Genomic DNA, 15,533 nt, shown 5'->3' on the forward strand with positions numbered 1-15,533 from the left:
TTTAAAATCTAGAATATATATTGAGTATATGTCCTCGATTTAATCGGATAATACTCTATAAAACTTGAAGGTACATCAGATAAATAAAAAATTCCACCATGATCAGGGGAAGAGCATACACTATCAGAAGCTTGTGTTAATTGGCTTAAAAGTTATATCAATTTCTCTCTCAACATGATCAAATTAAAAAAAAGGCTGTTACCATTAATTGGTGTGAAATATCTCATTTTGCTTTTATATAAGTTTTTGCCTCTTGAAAGGAAAATCCAGTCACATATAGCAAAAAGTAGTATTTTAGAATAAGCTACAAGTAGTGCTCCAATTGAGACTACAAAAACACGATACACATTCTCACAGTTAATATCTTCTCTTTTGATAATGATGAGATTATATGCTAGCGGCCATTGATATCAGTTGATTGAATTTTTTCAACATATGCATACGCTGGAAATTTTTGTGGGATTGTGAAAAGCTAAATATGGTCGAATATTCATTTACAATAGCTATTGAAATGAATGATGGTGGTTGTGAACCCCTCCGCAGAGGAATATCGACGTATGTGATTGGTATGCAAAAAATTCAAATTATGTTGGATTGAAATATCTTGAATAGCGCGATTTATGTATCCATGACTTAACACCTTAAACGTGCAAGCCTGAATTCTTAAAATTGCAGGTTGGTGTAGTCGTGATGCGTTATTAAGAGAAATTAATCGTATTAAAAATGTTTTGAGGTTTTTATTTTTGCTTAAACCGTAGGATTGGTTCAATAATTGTTCTCCTTATATGATACATTTAGCGTGGTAGTTCTTGAAGGACTCATACTGCATTTACACAAGAAATGTGGTTGGGAACATATTCAGGAAGCCAACTTGTTAGAGCACTGCTCGGTGGAACCTACCAAGCATTGGTATGTCAAGTTTGGTTGTCATATTTTAGTGAATCAAAACTCAATTAAAGAGTCGCTTGATTATATACTAGAGTCACCTACGTATAAGTTAGCTTGAAAGTATTAGGATTTGAGACTTACAAGTATTACTGAAGACTTGAAGACGTGAAGAAGTATGGAGCTACAACGACAACAATCATCCTTCATCTTGAGGTTAGTAATATTTGACTTGAACTATTTCATTCCCTAACGTATCTTTCAAGTCGTTCATATTGAAAACGACACTGTGAAGCTGTGTATGAACTATAGATAGACATAGTATTAAGGAATACAATACGAGGTTTATTTCTTAACCATTAAACTTTGTATATAAGACATCGACATAATCGTTTAAATTCTATTGTGATTATGTATGGGTGTGAGTGAATATTTCATCCTAGGAAACAATGTTTACATTCGTTTAAAGGAAGTAAGTTCACAAACTTGTTTGTGGATCGAAAGGGAAATCGTTAGGCTTATTGGTAATGCTATTCATGTTGCAAATCTATTGTGAACTAACAATATGCGTGATGTATATAACCCATCATAAACTTGTTTATATGGTTGGTAAAACTATTCACGAATACCTGTCTTAAGTTATTGGTATAACTTTTATTAGTAAAACCGATCTTAAGAAATCACTCAAGATGGTATGATCGATGCCTTGCAAAATAGTAACTTTTATTAGTGAAAGGGGAACCGATCCTAGTAAGAGGTGCAAAAAATTTTCAAGAGGGGAATCGATACCTGTAAAAGGTACCACAGATTATTAGTGAGAGGGAAACCGATCCTATGAACATGTGCAACAAGTTCTTAGTAGTGAGGGGAACCGATCCTATGCACATGTGCACCATATTAAATACATATCTTTAGAAAATATTAATTAGTAATGTGCATTTACTAATTAAAGATTTTTCTAAGTGAATTTTGGTCAATATTTGGACAAAGCATTTTCAGGAATTATGAAAACCGAATCTTGTGTTTATTGCATATCATGAGAATATTTTCGGTTCTGGAAATTCCTTGGTGTCCAAACTTCCTTGTCTATAAATATCAAAGTTTGCATCTCTAGCAAACTAATCCTCAGAGCCAGCAAAACTACCTCAGTTGTGTTGTTACTGGTGGAGACGCCTATTGGAGTGGAGAGTACCCTAATTAGGAGAAATCGCTTACGGCCGCTCGGTTTAAAGACTTCTTTGGGATTGAGAAGCTCTATTAGTACCATTGGTGGGAAACTAGATAATTGTGGTTTATTATTAGTTTTCGATTGATTTGATTGACTAACGGTGGTTGAACTTTGATTCAACCTAGTTTGTTTATGCTTGAGAATCTTCTCTCCTGATATAAGATTCACTCAAACTATATCGAAGTTTCGTCGGGGATCTTTGGAATGTTTTTAGATCTAAAGATAATCTTGTGATAATCCGACGTTAATAGACTCCGTTCTGTGTGGATTGATCATAAGAGATTCAAGTTGATTGTGTGCAGGTGTTTATTGAAGATCAAAGAAGATTTGAAGACAAGAAGACTTTTTGGGTTCATAATCTTTGGTGTGCACAATACTTGTTTCGGTTGGAAAGGGATCCAACTATAATTAGATTTATCCTTGTGATAATCTTTGATTTGATAGTTGTTTAGATCTGCATCAACACCATTTTTTGTGATTAAGACTGTTGATTGCTTGTGTCTTATAATCACTGTGGTGATTGATAAGAAGGAGATCTAAGGACCCGACAAAGGTATTTATGTGATAAACGAGAGAGCCTTTATCAGACTCATATCACTTGGTTGAAAAGAGTTTTTACCGAACAGATTTGTTGTTCCTTTACTGTTTGTAATACGAACCAAAGGAATTGTTCCAAGTGCGTGACTTATTAGAAGTTGGAGGCGCAGGGATACTGAGGAAACTAGGTTAACTATAGGTTAGTTTCTTGGTCTCAACTATACGAAGTTGGTTTAGATTTTGTATAACGGCTTAATTCTGAGAGTATTCAAAATCTTTCTGTGTGTTTTTCTGCATTTGCGGTTTCCTCGTTAACAAAATCTTGTTGTGTGTTTTACTTTTCTATTTCCGTAATTATAATTGTTATTATAATTGGAAGTAAAATACACAAACGTTACTTCCCAGTTACTTGATAGATAATCCTATAGTGTTTGGTTAAGTCCGAACCTATTATCAAGTAAACACACTTCGTTGATTGTATTGTGTCGATCTCGTATCCATAGACGATCCCTCGAAGTGTGATACCGATTTGTTGTATTGTCTCGACTCAGTCCATAGACAATCACTTTCGGAAGAAGGGACTTATAGAAGAGTTTTAGATTGAGGTATATTTGGGTACCCTCGTCTTTTCACAACTGACTTGCTTATGTAAGGTCGAACAATCCTTTATGTAATTTTAGAAATTTGGTACAAAACCGAAAATCCGGATTAATTTTGTAGGTCTCCTGAGGAGTCCTTAAAAACACAAAAATCCACGCTTTTGCAGCATAAATTCTATTTTCTTTTCTTTCTTAAATATGCAGTTAGAATTATGCTAGCATAAACTCGTCTTTGATATAGACTATAATTATTATTTTGATGCTTACTTTTTATGATACTCATATATTTGAGTTAGCACCCATAAATAGTCAAAAGTTGTACTCTTTGTCCCTTCGTTTCAGGTTTTGTTCCATGTGATTTTCATGACAAGGTTTTAACGAGGCAATATCTTGTTGACATTTATTTTCTTTCAAAAATGTTGATTGTTGTGCTCTTTTTTCTTCGTCCAAATTTTTTCCCATTGGGTTTTACTGGCAAGGTTTTAGTAAGGCAATTTAATTCAACATGGTGGTCATCCAAGGGGGAGTTGTATGTATTTTGGTTAATTCAGTGGATTCCCACCATTAACTAGGTCATTTTGTTAGACCAAATCAACATAACCATCTTCTAGAAATTTGGATGTCCTTATGAACCCCATACGTGTGTTGATAAATACAGTTTTTTTTTCATTCACACGTATCTATATCTTGACACTTTGTTGAAGAAACTACATCAACTATTTCTGCAAATCATCTCCGAGAATCTAGAAACCCAAGACACAAGTCGTCAATGTTTTTGAGCAAGCATGAAGACTCGAGAGAACTACTATTAGAAGACTAGTGCAAAAGAACACTTCATGAAGTAGCAATTTTCTTCACGAAAGAACAAGAATCTTCTGCATTCAAGAACTCCGTTCGTCAAATTGGGAAGTCATGACTCAAGATTTGCAAGCCAAGATATAACTGAAGTACTCATCAGGGGGAACGCCATCATCAAAGGTGCATTTACTGGAATTATCACGTTGTACTCTTTTTCCTTCGTCAAGGTGTTGTCCCACTGGGTTTTTCCTTGTCAAGATTTTAACGAGTAAACATATGCGTATCCAACATTGTCCAAGTCTTTACATGCTTATGCAATTTCAAGTTTTTCTCTTTTGAGTTTTCCTGATATGTTTGTACTGACTTAGCTACAGTGGTCATCAGGTGGAGTGTTATAAACCAAGTTTGTTTACTAAGATGCCCTTCGTGTCTAAGTTTAGGGTTTACATATCTTGGACACCAAGTCTTGTATCTATATAAATAGAGGCTTAAACATTGTATTTTACACGCACATTAATAAAATTTCTCTCTCTTCTTCCTCTCTACTTTGTATCTCCTTCTCTTTTATCTATTTCACAACAAATAATAACTAATCAAATTATATATTTAAGAAGTTTAAGAATTTGTAGCTAAAATTATGAAACTAGAGAAACAAAATAATAAAAGATGAGGATCTGGGAATCCGTTGTAGGTCCAAATTTACTCATCTAGAGTGGAAAACCTAACTAATCATACATGGAAGATGTTACAATTACGAATCATCGACAAGAAACATCAAAAATGAATTGTTTTTTCTCACATCACTTAAAAGTAGAATTCTTAAGCACTAGATATACATGACATAAATAGGCAAATGAGATTCATAATTCAATTATTGTTAAGGTTCAATGAGTTCTTCTACTGATTTAAATGATGAACTACATGGTATAAAACACGAAAAATCATTAATAAAGTATTCATAAAGAGCCATTAACATCAAGCTCAAATTATGAAGACCTGCGTTCAAGAACAAAAATAAATTATCCTACTAGTTCACCCTTTCACCTTAACATGGATTAGCTATATCACCTTAACATGCCATAAACTATATTAAAAGAAATATCTAGCTAATAAAACATGACTTGGAAAATAAAAATTTAAAACCCTGTTCCACGCGTCTGTTCTGTAGACGGCCTTCCCTTTCTCTAGCCTTTATTGATCAATTTATAGGTACTGCGAGAATCTCATTAAGAATAACCCCTATGGGCTAGATTGAACTGCTAGATTGGCCAAAAAGTGTTGCGAATCATGAAAAAGTGTGGGAAAAAAAGTTAAGACTAGCAGTTGATAGTTCTCTCTCCTAGCAAGTGCTCGAAGTTCAACTATCAGCGAGATTGAAACGCTGAATGGTTCAGCGCTCAAAAAGTGTTTTTAACGCTGAACATTCAGCGCTGGTGATAAATTTATGATCTAATGGCTGAGATTTAAAACGCTAAACCAAACAGCGTCGACGCTGAACCAAACAACGTTCTATAGTGGTCCCAGCTGACGTGGATGGCCAATCTAACTGCTAGATATCTAACTGCTAGATATCTAGACCATAGGACTTAGGAGGTTTCCCATGCTGACGTGCATGGCCAATCTAGCATCTAGATATCTAGCCCATAGAACTAAGCCTAAGACCTATCCAATTTCCAAAGGCCCAGTCCAGATTAACAAAATCAACTCAATTCCGGCCACATCACCTCTCGAGACTTACAACAACACCTATGTCATCTTCTGTTCATCTATCCACCACCAATCACACATATGTCATCTTCTGTTCATCTAGCCACCACCAATCACCCGAAAAATTCAAAATCCAACTCTTCCTCCACAACAACCAACACCATTTAAGTTGAACCCCATTGCATATACCAAGGAATAATCACCACTGCTCGCAAGTATTTCAAGCATTATCAGACTTGACAACTTGAATGTAACATATCCTTCAACGGGGACGGTCCAAGCAAGGGATAAGTAAGGCTATAGACCGTCTCTGTTTTTCGATTAAAATGTTTTTGTTGTTCAAATTTTTGTGGATTTTGGGTTCGGCCCTCCATTAACCAATGAAAATTCTAGTCTTTATACAAATTACCCACACTATTAAGAGTACTAGACATAAAATAAAAATTCTTTCTTCCTCTCAACATATTTATTTCCCAATTTTCTTCCAAAATTATAAATTTATCACGTGGGAATGTTATAAACACCCCTACTATCCATGGGTCTATCACAACTATCCTTATGAGTCTTTACAAATACCCCTAATGGAATAATTGGAATTATGAATAGAAAAATAATTCACATAATCCCATTTTTAACCTTTACTTCTTATACTTCATCTTCTTATTTATTCTCACTCGAGAAAAACCAATGAAACCGTCTCCATCTCCATCTCCGTCACCACTACAGCCACCACCACCATCTTAATCGTCGCCGTCGTCGCAACAGCACCTCCACTACATCACCATCTCTACTTCCGCAAAAATTCCAGAATCATCTTTACTCGAATATCTCCATAATCAGATCTCACAAAGTAAGGTTTTTAGATTCAGAGAATTAAAGTTCCAGATTTTGGTTTCAGGTAAATTTTGAATTCAAAGATTTGTGTGTTTGAACCATTGAAACTTAGTTATGATTTAGTTATTCTTACTCTTCTGATTTCAAACAGATTCAAAGATTAATTTGTTTTTGGTTTTCAATTTGATAATTTCGAATCTAGATTCAGATTTCGTGTGGATTTGAATTGAAGATTCGATTCAGTGACATTTATTATTGAATTCATAGGGTCAATAACATTGGTGGGTTAATGTTTTGTTCGTGTATTGGTGTTGTATGGTGGTGTTGGTGTTGTTGCAGCGTTGGTGGTGGAAGTTTCAACAATAGTGTTTTGGTGAATGTTAAACAGAGAAGATGAAATTGAAGAACTGAATCAAGGGTTTATAGGTTGAAGTTTGTTTGGTGGTTGAAATGGTTTATGTAGTGGTTGTATGTGAGATTGCAGGTGGTATGAAGAGATGCTTGTGTTTTGTAGGTGGTTGTTGGTGGTGTTATAATTGGAGTCTGGTGGCAGCGGATGTGGCGGTGGTTAGTGAAGATGCATGTGATGTTGATGTTAATGCGTTGTCTTGAATCTGCTTTTGATTACATACAGAGTTAAAGGGAGTGATCGATTCCAGAGATGAGAAGGAGATTTGGGACTGATGATTCAGAGAGATATGGTGGACTTTGTGGGTTGTGTTGATTGCAAAACTAGAGATTTTCAAGTTTGAATTGCAGGTATAACTCAGCAAGAACAAGGAATGAGTGTATGCCTCGGTTTGGTGGTTATAGTAATGAACTGAATATGAGGTTTGCAGAAATGATGATGGTACTGTGAGACAGGAAGCTGCAATGAAATGAAACTGGTTTCGGTGATGGGTTAATTATGTTGTTGTTGATATTCATTGAAGTGGGAATCTAAGATAGTTCTGAAGCTAAGGAGAAATGAAGAAATAATGGATGCTGTGTTGGCTCGATAATGGTTATATGAATGCCTAAGTTTCAAATACAAATTGCAGGTGTTAGCAGGTTGATGGTTATTAGCTACCGAATGCAATGAGATGTATGCAAGGAAATGATATTGCAGGTTCAATGAAAAGATGCAGTTTGTGTGTGGTGCTGCAGTCGTCCTGAAGCTGAAATGGAGTAGATGAATGGTAGGGAAATGAAATGGGACATGTTGGTTTGATGCTGAGAGGCTGAAGCTGTTGGTAGATGCAGGGATGTTCAGAAGAGATGTTGTTAATCGAAGTGAAGGGATTGTGGTTGTCTTTTTTCTTTTTGCTTGTGTGCGTGCAACTTGGTATATGTCTGTTGGTGTTGTTGGAATTGGTGGTTAGTTGTTTGACTGATCACAACTGTTCCGTCGGAAAGGTAAAGTAATTGCAACCCTGGACAACCTCATCAAGTTGCTTCCAACTTTGGAAACAACTTGACCAAGTTGCTTCCACTATTGGAGACAACTTGAGCTAGTTGCTTCCTTTTTTTGGAGACAACTTGAGAAAGTTGCTTTCACTTTTGGAGGCAACTTCAGCTAGTTGATTCCATATTGGAGGCAACTTGAGCTAGTTGATTCCAGTTCCGAGGAAACTTGGTTATGTTTTTGGGTCCATTCATTCATCGGAAATTATCTTATATACCTATATCTTAGAGTAGTTGTGACGAATTTGTGGTGCAATGGTAACACATGGTTGTGTTGAGTTGTTGAAGATGTTTGTGCTGCTGATGCTCATGCTTTAAAGTCAATAGGGTAGATGAATGCTTAGGAAGTTGAGAAGGAACTCAATATGTATCCAGGCATTGAAAGCAGAACAAGAAGTTGTTACTGCTTGTGTGTTGCTGATGGTGTTTGAGTAGGGGCATGAAAGTGACTGCAGCTATCGGCTCATGTTGCAAGTGTGCATAGACGGTTGTGGTCATGAAGCTGTTGCAGGTAGAGTTGCAGTAGCAGAGATGGAGGATGTGGTGTTGTATGGTGGTGGTTTGAATTGTTGGTTGATCACTAATGGTGTGGCGAACCTGTGGTGCAATGGTAGCATAACTGACGATATGTCAGAAGATGTGTGTTCGACTCACATTAGGTTCACTTATTTGTGTATAATTTATTTTTTTTTGGAGACAACTTGTGCTAGTTGCTTCCATATGTGGAGACAACTTGAGCTAGTTGCCTCCATTATTGAAGACAACTTCAGCAAGTTGCCTCCAGATTTGGAGACAACTTTCAGCAAGTTGCCTCTAGATGATGGTGGTGGAAGTGGTGGTTGCTGGTGGTGATTGGTGGTGGTGGATCAAAGTGGTGGTGGTTGGTGGCGGTGGTGGGTAGTGGTGGTGGTTGTCGGTGGTGTACAGTGGCGCTGGTTGTCGGTGGTGGTAGTTGGCGGTGGTGATTGGCGGCGGTAGTGGAGGAAAATTACGGTGCTGGTTGGCGGTGGTGGTGGTTGGTGGTGGCGGTGGTGGACAGTAGTGGTGGGCGGCGGCGGCGGCGGTGGTGGTGGTGGTCGTGGTGGTGGTGGGCGGCGGAGGTGGTGGACAGTGGTGATGGTTGGCGGCGGTAGTTGTGCACAGTGGCGGCGGTTGGCAGTGGTGGTGGTCGTCGGTGGTGGTGTCTGTTGGCGGTGGTGGTGGTTGGCGGTGGTGGTGGTCGTCGTCGGTGGTGGCGGTTGTGGTGGTCGTTGGTGGTGGTTGGTGGTGGTAGTTGGTGGCGGTGGTGGACAGTGGTGATGGCGGACAGTAGAAGTTTTCTTATTTTGTTTTTTTTTTTTTTTTTTTTGAATAGTGATTAATGGTAATGGTTTTGTATATACATTACACAAAAAAGGGTATTTTAGTAATGTATTATGCTTAGGGGTATTTGTAAAGTTCAAAAGAATATATTTACAACGGATCTCATAATAGGTGTATATAGATAATGTTCCCATTTATCACCGTTTGGATATTAACTTCGCTCGTTTTAGTGTTTTTTTGTCTAGCAATCTATAGGCGAACCAGTGTTGCCTACTAGTTTTACAATTCGTACCAAAAAATTTGTCGCGGCGTACTGTCGCTTTGCCAACTAATGGGATTTTATCCCTAACCGAGAAAAAAAATCTTGGGTGTCTGTCCCTGACCTTCACTGGGAAAGAAACCCCATCAAACTTCAATTCCATCTTTTGCTATTGCATAACCAAATCCCCAAAATCCATTGCCGTTGAGAGATCCATAATATAAATTCACCAGTTTGAGAATCAAAGTTATATCTCATATTCGTTCACACCTAAGCTGTCTACAGAAAAAATAATCCATGCCAACTATTTCTGATCGAGACTCATAGCATCCAGCTATAACCAATTCAATTACCAACTCCGGCTGCACCAGTTCTGCAAATTGGTTATACCCAGTTCAATCCGAGAACCCACCAATATCACTTCAACCAACACCGAAACCAACTTCTAAATCCAACTCCATTCACTTCAGCAAATTCCATATTTGACTGAACAACAGTTCATTTTTTTAACTCTGTTGAGAACTTCAATTAGACTCATCTGAAACAGTGAGACTAAATTTCCAAATTTGGTGCTGCCAATTGCTTTTCTGCAAGAACCTAGAATTCATAGTAAAAACTAACCAACATGCAATTCCCATGTGATTTTCCTGGACAGCCAACATTACACCTTGTTCTATCTTCATTGACACCGGAAGATCTCTAGGCAAAATCATTAAACCAGTACTAGTTCTTCTTATAGCTCTTGTGATTCATGTCTTGTAAATATTCAATCACCATCAATACTGATTTCGAAATCACTTCCCAGTTTCATCTCTTAATCTATCAAAAACAACCACCAGAAATCGCTAGCAAATCGGAAACATTTTTAGTTGTGTAACTGCTGAAAATCCCATGGTACACCCAAATGATTTATTCATGCTAACTCTAAGACATGATGATGAAATCAAAATCAAAGTTATTATTATTATTAAGAAAGATGAGGATACAAGTATCAAGTACAACCCAAACCCTAACTTATTCTCTCCAATTCACTCTTAGGACATGACCACCCAATAATAAAATAAAATCTCAACCCCTTTTACAATGTCCGAAGGTCTCCACTTATAGGAAATCAATGAAGTGGAGTACAACCCATATTTTACTTCGTTGATAGTCACACAATTCACATGACCCATCTTCTACTTCGCCAATCCTGTTTTCAATAAAGTTATTCCTCTTCTTTCACCGGTAACCCCGGTGACTTTTTGGTACAGCTTTTCTTGCTTAATAACTTATCTTTGTGTGTTAATCCCTTACTTCATCTTGAGATTCATTCTTCGTAAAATGTGGGAGAATCACACTTCTTCTCTAGGTTTTTATTTGTCTCGTTACCATTATTCGTGAATCACCTCTTATTGTGTTACTTCGTAATCCGTACTTCGCAGTTCCATTTTGAAAACGCGGGGGTCTAACAACCACACCCAATATTTCATTTGGAAATATATATGGACAACTCCAATATACTTTCAATAGAATCAACTAGATAGTCAGACTCAATCACGGAAAAGTACCAAAGAGTTATATCTCAATTTCTTAATACAATTTGCAATCAAACAGATAGGAATTTGTGAGCCTGATTGATATGAGAAATAACTTGGATATTAACAAAGACCAATATCCAAGTGTCAATCAATTCCTATCCAACAAGAAACATCGGATTTACCAATTGATTGACCTACGCACAACCTGTGATATTTCAATTACATAAACAAATATAATGCGTAATAGAAATAACACAGACACCAGAAATTTTGTTAACAAGGAAACCACAAATGCAGAAAAACCCCAGGACCTAGTCCATATTGAACACCATACTTTATTAATCCGATACAGACACTAGACTACTAAAAGATTCAATTCGGATTGGAATGTAGTTGAGCCCTAACCAATCTCCCACTGATCAAGGTACAATCGCGTTCCTTATGCCTTTGAATCCCAGCAGGACTCTAAGCACTTGATTCCCTTAGATGATCTCACCCATAACCAAGAGTTGTCACGACCCAAAGTCGAAGACTCATAAACTAATTTTCTCTCACATAAAAGTCTATTCAGATAGATAAATCTGTCTCCCACAGAAATACCTATGCAGTTTTGTTCCGTCTTTTGATAGATCGAGGTGCACATGAACCAATTGATAATCTGGTCTTACATTCCCGAAAAATAACCTAGAAATATCAATCACCTCAAAATAACTTTACTATATGGTAGTAGAACAAGTTATTGCGCTTTGTGATTACTTTTTATATCTTACATATCAGAGATAAATCTCGATCAAATCTTAAAGAATATAGTACTCAACACAATAGAACAAATAAGATCGGAATACACAACTACATACATAGAAAATAGTTGGAACTGTCTTCAGAATCCCAATGAAGTCTTCAAGTCGTTAACCTATAACGGTTTTAGGAAAAACCTAGGTTAAAGGAGAATCGAATCTAGTCGCAACTAGTATCACACACGATGTGTGGGGATTAGGTTTTCCAGTTGATAGAGTTCTCCTTTATATAGCATTTCAAATCAGGATTTGCTTAGCTTTGAAACAAAGCATTCATTATTCACCGTTATATGAAATCCTGATTTAAGATACAATCTAAGTTTTGCTTGATACAAAAGCAATATCTCTCCATTGTTATATGGAATTAGCTTGTTACACAAAAATGAAATATACTTCATTTAGATATGGGTAACATACCTAAACGTGTTTATTGAGTTGGCTCAATAATAGTTAACCAAAGTTAGCCATATGAACATTGTTGTCTAATCCACATTCATATAACACATCTAGATCAACTATGATGATCAATCAATCATGAATGATATCAATGAATCTAATTGTGTTCCGTATAGATTTATTCAATTGTTCACTATCTTATAGTAAAATATATGAACGAATCAAAGAAAAATTGGATTGATTCAAACGGATCAGTTCATGAACATTTAACCCACCGTTTGCAAATATTGCATTCCTTAATATATAAATGTATTTGTTCATGAGTATGAAAACATACTTTGCCTATTTTAGAACTTGAACCAATTAAGTTTACAAACGGCGCATATTTAAGTTTCAGACTTGGTCTTGACCAACAGTTTGCAAACGGGTACGCAAACTGTTGTTTTGGACCTAACTCAGGTAGAACCGTTCGCAAACGGGTATGCGAACTTGGTTCTCGGACTTTCAAAGTTAAAAAAGTTTGCAAAAGGGGTATGCAAACTTGTTTTACGGACCTGAATCATACCAACAAAGTTTGTACACTAAGAACGCATACTGTGATGTTTTCCAGACATGGGTTTTAGTTTTAAACTTCTATTTCAATCATTGAAACATTCTTAGAAGACGACAATGGACGTCTCACACAAAAAATTAGCTAATAAGCATTTTTCAAGTGATTGAATGATCAATACGGAACTTTCCAAGTCAACATCAAATGGCTTTCTCGCACAAATCATGAGATGTTTCAAGGCTGAAAAAGCGGGGGTCTAACTACCTCACCCAATATTTCGATTAACAATATGTATGTACTAACTCCAATATACTTTCAAGAGAATAAACTAGACAGTTAGACTCAATCTTAAGAAAGATATATCAAGGATTTAATATCTCTACCTCTTAATTCAATCCGCAATCAGCAAATAGAAAGTTGCGCGCCCGATTGAATATAAGAGATGAAAACTTGAACGGTACCAAAGACCAACGTTCAAGGATCAATCAATTTCAATCAACAACCAAAGGTTGGATTTCACAATTGATCGATAAAGTGCACAACCTGTGATATTTCAATTATATAACAAAATATAATGCGTAAAAGAAATAACACAAGCACCAGAAGTTTTGTTAACGAGGAAACCGCGAATGCAGAAAAACCCTGGGACCTAGTCCAGATTGAACACCACACTGTATTAAGCCACTACAGACACTATCCTACTACGAACTAACTTCAGTCTGTACTGTAGTTGAACTCTAATCAATCTCACACTGATTCAAGGTATAGTTGCGCTCCTTACGTCTCTGATCCCAGCTGGATACTACACACTTGATTCCCTTAGCTGATGTCACCCACAACCAAGAGTTGCTACGACCCAAAGTCGAAGATTTTAATAAAAAAATATGTATCACACAAAAAGTCTACAGAATAGATAAATTTGTCTCCTACAAAAATATCTACAAGTTTTTGTTCCGTCTTTTGATAAATCAAGGTGAACAGGAACCAATCGATAACCTGGATTTATATTCCTGAAGAATAACCTAGAATTATCAATCACCTCACAATAATCTTAATCGACTAGCGAAACAAGATATTGCAGAATCACAAACGATGAGACGAAGATGTTTGTGATTTCTTTTCAATCTTGCCTATCGGAGATATCAATCTCAAGACAATCTTACGATTGTAATCGTAGATATATACAACAAGATCAGATCACACAACTACAAGAAATGTAGTCCGGTCTAGCTTCACACTCCCAATGAAGTCTTTAAGTCGTTAAGCTACATCATCTCGAGAAGAAACCTAAGGTTAAAGGAGAATCGACTCTAGCTAACACAACTAGTATCACACAGGAGGTGTGGGGATTAGGTTTTCCAGTCGTTAGAGTTCTTCTTTATATAAATTTTAAATCAGGGTTTTCAATCTAATTTACCAACACCAGCAAGTACACAGTATAATACTGAAAAGATGAGGGTACCCAAATATACCTCAATCTAAAACTTCTCCACCTGTAAGTCCCTTCTTCCGAAAGTGATTGTCTATGGATTGAGTCGAGAAAATACAACAAATCGGTATCACACTTCGAGTGATCGTCTATGGAGACGAGATCGAGACAATACAATCAACGAAGTGTATTTACTTGATAATAGGTTCGGACTTAACCAAACACTATATGATTATCTATCAAGTAAATGGGAAGTAACGTTTGTGTATTTTACTTAATTATAATAACAACTATAATTGCTGAAATAGAAAAGTAAAATACACAACAAGATTTTGTTAACGAGGAAACCGCAAATGCAGAAAAACCACGGGACCTAGTCCAGATTGAATACTCTCAGAATTAAGCCGCTATACAAAATCTAAACCAACTTCGTATAGTTGAGACCAAGCAACTAACCTATAGTTCACCTAGTTTCCTCTGTATCCATGCGCCTCCAACTTCCAATAAGTCACGCACTTGGAACAATTTCTTTGGTTCGTATTCCAAACCGTAAAGGAACAACAAATCTGTTCGGTAACAACTCTTTTCAACCAAGTGATATGAGTCTGACAAAGACTCTCTCATTTAATCACATAAACACCTTTGTCGGGTCCTTAGATCTCCTTCTTACCAATCACCACAGTGATTGTAATACACAAGAAATCAACGCTCTTGATGCAGATCTACACAACTATCCATCAAAAATTATCACAAGGATAAATCTGATTATAGTTGGATCCCTTTCCATCCGAAACAAGTATTGTGCACACCAAAGATTATGAACCCAAAAGGTCTTCTTGTATTCAAATTTTCTTTGATCTTCAATAAACACCTGCACACAATCAACTTGAATTTCTTATGATCAATCCACACAGAACGGAGTCTGTTAATCTCGGATTATCACAAGATTATCTTTAGATCTAAAAACAGTCTACAAATCCCCGTCGAAACTTCGATCTAGTTTGAGTGAATCTTATATCAGGAGAGAAGATTCTCAAGCATAAAAAAACTAGGTGCAATTAAAATTCAACCACCGTTAGTCAATCAAATCAATCGAAAACTAATAATAAACCGCAATTATCTAGTTTCCCCCCAGCGGTACTAATAGAGCTTCTCAATCCCAAAGAAGTCTTTAAACCGAGCGGCCGTAAGCCATTTCTTCTAATTAGGGTACTCTCCACTCCAATAGGCGGCTCCACCAGTAACAACA

The sequence above is a fragment of the Papaver somniferum genome, chromosome 4 (genome assembly GCF_003573695.1).
Source record: "Papaver somniferum cultivar HN1 chromosome 4, ASM357369v1, whole genome shotgun sequence".
NCBI lineage: Eukaryota > Viridiplantae > Streptophyta > Magnoliopsida > Ranunculales > Papaveraceae > Papaver > Papaver somniferum.